Source organism: Eschrichtius robustus, chromosome X (assembly GCF_028021215.1).
Source record: "Eschrichtius robustus isolate mEscRob2 chromosome X, mEscRob2.pri, whole genome shotgun sequence".
NCBI classification, from domain to species: Eukaryota; Metazoa; Chordata; class Mammalia; order Artiodactyla; family Eschrichtiidae; genus Eschrichtius; species Eschrichtius robustus.
Window position 1 is genome coordinate 117,865,714 of NC_090845.1, and position 4,881 is coordinate 117,870,594.

Below are 4,881 nucleotides of genomic sequence, written 5' to 3' on the forward strand. Positions count from 1 at the left end.
CTGATGAAAAAGTTTCCATTGAGTGAGTGACTAAATTAAGTTAACCCCTATGGTTGGACAGTCCATCTGTTTCCTTAAGGCTAATTTGGTTGGATCTTTAGAAAGTATCAGATACGGGTCAGAGATTTTAAATGATTTTAAATAACACTTTTCTTGGTTTGTGCACACCTACGTGTATACAGCTGCGTTATTTACTGTCACTATTTAGTCATCCTGGGGCCAGTCTTGGGCCTCACCCAGGAAGTCTCCAGGGTGTAGGCAAAAGCTCATCATATGACTAATGAGTTTCACCTCTAATTTTTCTAACCAAACAAATTCAACTCCATTTCCTGCTCTAGTCACTACTGTGTGCTCGGTTCCGATTAACAGGTAATGACAGAAGCGGCACAGCACGAGGTCTGGAGGAAGAGGCCCCAGACTAGCCTCGGACAAATCCGCAACCTCCAGAAGCCCGTTTTCTTGTTGGCAATTGCTTTGTTGACGACGTCTTATCCTATTTCTCTCTCAGGGTTGTTGCAAAAAGAAAATATGAAAGCACTTGGCAAAGCATGTAAACGCACGTCTGAAAAAAGGCAAGATGTTGGGATTATTATGTTTCTGACTATTGCGGTTTTTGTGGCCAGGACTTTAAAAAGTCTGGTCTTGGGGCAACAGTCGAGTCTGGAGAGCAGGTCAGGGTGGGGTTAGGGGACAGGTGAGGGAGCTGCTTTGGGAGAATCACGCTTCAAAGTCTTCAAGACTACAGGACACTGCTCTGTTCTCAGCTCCCAGACTAACGGCAGCGGCCAAGCCAGGGCCACCGCCCAAACTCCCACCCGCTGCTCAGATTCTAGACCTCACTGGTGTAAGGAGAGCGCTCCAAAGCCAAGCAACGCCGGAAATGGAAGTCTTCTCAGGGCTCCTCCCTAATGGCTCAATTTACAATCCCCACAGGGGTCTACGTCTTTTTGAACTTGCCAAAGAGATCGCTCCTGGAGCGGGGGAGGGAGGTAAAGGCTGCAGATAGGTAAGATATTATGAAAGCGCTAACAGATCTTTGTTCATTTATTGAGCAGTAACTAATGGGTAGAATGACTGGGCTGTAGAGTGGCAGGGGAGATACACATTTGCTATAATTGGTGCATAGATAGTTTTTCCTTTAAGAGTAATGTAATTATTCTAAATACAAAGGCATGTATCAAGTTTTAGGGTTATGAGGATAAGTTACACTGTAGGCTGATGGGAAAATAGATCTCTAAAAATTTATGCCAACTTGGATATAGCCCCGACTCTAGTCTTTAATTCCTATTAATAAACTTTCATTGATCTTCCAAAAAATGCTTTTTGGACCTATTTCTATTTTCATCTTGTGCCGTCTCTCAGGAAAGCTGCCTAGAAGTTAACTCCCACCTGTGTAGGATGACTTTTTCTCCAAGTGTTGCCCTGAGCCTAATGGTCCCGGATTGGGGGAACAAACCCAGTCCCCTGCTGCCCCATCTGCCTTGATGATTTGATAGGTATGGTGTTTTTAAAACAATCAGCAAAATAATTTGCACTGCAGAGTCCTTAGTAGGTCTTTTTTAATTGGACAGTTACTCGTATTAGTGAAAATCAAAAGCAGCACACAATCATTCAATCTCCAAGCACTGGAGTGTATCCAACTGTTTCCCTGTTTGGGGTTCCACTTTAGTCATTGTCTGTATGCACGCGTAAATTTTTACAGAGTTGCAACCACTGCCTTTTTTTGTGGCCCTGGTTATTGGCATCTAGTTTCCCAAGTAACATTGACACACATCTGTTCAAATCAATTGACGTTCCCATCATGACTGACTCATTTGGCGGGAAAAACAAGTTTAAGTGCCAAATGGAACAAAGAAGCGTGGGTATCAGGGAGCAGCAGGAGAAAGAAACGGTGGGAGAGAGTTATTTTGACTTACTGATCATAAAACACTTTCCAGTAACATTTTTAAAGGATGTATAGTATTACACTGAGTGATTGATTATATTTTACCCCATGTTGTGGGACACTTGGGTGGTTTTCAATACCTAGTGAGTTTAGAATGCATATAAATCACAGGATTTGAGAGATGACTGTATTTTCTTGAAACAGGAGTCTTCTGTGTCCAGATCCGGGCCAAGAGTGTTGATGTAGTGTTCCTTTGCTGGGAAAAAAAAAAGTCAGTACTGCTAACTGGAAATGCTGGATGCCTTCAAAAAATATCCCTGTGCTTAAAATATTTTCAAGTTATGTTCAATTCTAGCTTATAAAAGTAACCTATGTATCTTGTCCCACAACTTACAGAAATGTGGAATTTTAAATTTAGAGCTTGACTAAACTTTTCCTAGTTTATGGGCCACGCCTGTCTAATAAACTTAATACAATGCCGTGTGCACGCAGCTTCCTAACAAATAACATGTGCTGGGAAAAGATGAGGAAACAATGGAAAGGTGCCTCCTTGAAGGTGGTAACATCGGATCAATTGATCGGTCGACTATAAATGGATTCATCTTACACAAGTCTCCCACACATTATGATGCACATTTAGCAACGCTGAAAAACAATTTGAACGAATACCTTAGAGAGTTGTTACAGAGAATTTATAGTCTGGAACGAATTGCCATCTTCTTAATTGACACGGAAATGTTTGGCTAAAATATTGCTTTATTCACATTTCTCTCCTTGGAGGAAAATCTAGGCGAACTGCAACTTCGACCGTGTGAATAATGGTGAAAGATGACTGCTTTAAGTCAGAAAAAGGGCACCACGCAGTCTGAGGGCCCCGTGGACGCCCTCAATCTCGATGCCTTTTGGGGGCCCGGGGCAAAGCGCCACAGCGCATCTGGAGGGCAACGCCCCCAATCAGGATCGCGGCTCCCGCCCTCCGCCCCTCGCGGTCTCTCACCTGCGTCCCGCTGGAGGGAGCCGGCGGGCGCGGGCGTGGTCCTCCCGGAGGGTGGGCGCCGGCTGCTGCCGGGCTTCCTTCTGGCTCGAGGGGACCCGTCCCGAGGGGGGAGAAAGGGAGAAAAGGGAGCTGGTGAGAGGCAGGGGGGCAGCCTCGAGGTGCCTCCCCAACCCGAAGCACTAAGCCAGGCGGGTGCGGGAACCTGTTCGCCGTTCAGGCCTCGGGATTGCGGGCCTGCGGGGCCCTGGGCCGGCCGGGAGCCAACTCTCGGGCTTCCCGGTCCGGGGATCGCGGCCGGGGTGGGGCGGGGCGGCCGCGGCCGCGCGGAGCCGGCCTGGCCCCAGGCAGCCGGGTGGCGGCGCCCCGGGAACCCGAGGGTCCGCGGCGGCCGGAAGGGCCCCGACCCGCCCGCGTCCGCCGTGGCGCAAGGGAGTCTGGGAGAGTGCGCGTGGGGGCGGCGGGAGCCTGAGCCCCGGCTCCGGGCTGCCTGGAACCCCAGGCTCCCCAAAGCCGACCTCCTCCGGGGGCCCCACTCCCGGCCCCCGGGAAGACCAGTTCCCGGCAGCCCGTCCAGACAAGAGGGGTTTTCGTGTGCTTGGTTTCCTTCAGGATGACGGAAAGCGTGGGAAAGATTCCACACCTCCCTCTGTCTTTGCCAATAGTCCTTGACCTGCCCGTGCGCCGGATCAAACCAAAATCCTAAAGTGAATTTTACAGGCGAAGTGCGACCTCAGCCAGAGAGCGAGCCCTCTCTTTTCCAGGCCCGCTGTCAAGCTCCTAGCGTAGACTCGGGGCCCCCAGGGAGGGATGGAGGTGGCTTTCGAGGTCATTAGCAATAGCGTCCAGAGTCCTGGGGGGCACGAAGAGCCCCTGAGTCGACAGCTCAGGTGCTGCCATTTTCTCAGGAGCTGTCAAGCTAGTGCCCTGCCAGCGGGGCAATCCCTTATGGGAGGCCCCCGGGCGACCAAGGTGGCCTTGGGGCGGCGCGTCCAGGGCAGAATTCTGGGACCAGATTTTGGGAGATAGGGCAAGCAGCAGCTTGAAACGCAGAGCCTCATTCCACAGCCACCCCCTCGGGTCCCCGCGCTCCCTGCAGGCCTCAGATCGGGCAGGTCAGCGCCCTTCCACGCCGCCTGGGATTCACCGGCGGACCAGGCCCCGGGCCTCGCCCGATCTCGACAGAAGCTCCCCCGCAACACAGACAGGAAGAAGGGTGGAGAGGGTGTCGAGAAGGGGCCAGAAACGTTCATCTTTTCTGGACTCCAACGTCCTTTCCACATGCAGGACGCGAGCCATTTACCAGGAGCCGCAGAGCGGCCTGGGGACTGCTTGCAGCAGGTCACCTTCCGGCGTCCCCCCTACTCCTTTTCCAATAACCGCCCCCCCACATTTAGTTGTTGGGTCTTGAAGGTAGTCTTTCTTCGTCTTTTGTCCTGTGGGTGGTATTTTAGCTAATCACGAGGAATTTTCTTCCGATCGTTTAAATTTTACCCGGGCAGGGAAAGGAGTGCTAAAATGCAGTATCTTTTTCACACCTATTTACACATTCAAAGGCGGGCAAAGGTTGGACGGAGGAAAAACGCGCCTCTCCCGGGTCTCGCTGCTGGGGCGGACACGGCGGGCGCTGGACTAGGACTTACCTAGTGGTGTGGGCCCGTGCAGGAGTCCCAGCCTTGCCCGGGCAGCAGAAACAATACTCCAGAGCACCGATCGCCCACTGCAGTACTGTTCCCGCTGCTAGGGCACGGCTGAGTGCGGGGCGCCGCGTCCCTCCTCGGCTCGCATAGCCTGCGCACGGCCCCCACCACCCCCAGCCCCTGGCATGCAGTTGCGCCCTCCCCGGACTCTGGCGGGGCCTCGTGGGCGGGGAAAGGGGGGCAGAGGGAAGAGGAAGAGAGACGCAAGCCCCCGCCCACCTACCTGCTCCAGAGCTGGCCTGGGGAGCAGGTGCCCCGCGGGAACGCACGTCCAGCAGAACCCCACCTTCCTACTTCCTCGC

At 52.5% G+C, this 4,881-nt stretch overlaps 1 long non-coding RNA gene across 2 annotated transcripts; it reads right to left on the reverse strand.

The window, feature by feature from the left end:
- Positions 1-1,541: 1,541 nt before the first annotated feature.
- LOC137757031 (uncharacterized) lies at positions 1,542-4,881 on the reverse strand. 2 transcript variants are annotated; one of them, XR_011072295.1, is made up of 3 exons: positions 4,803-4,881; positions 2,883-2,962; positions 1,542-2,141 (listed from the first exon to the last, which is right to left on the reverse strand). It is a non-coding gene; the product is annotated as an uncharacterized lncRNA (long non-coding RNA). The 2 variants fall into 2 exon arrangements; XR_011072294.1 differs by lacking the exon at positions 4,803-4,881 and having other exon boundaries at positions 2,883-3,170.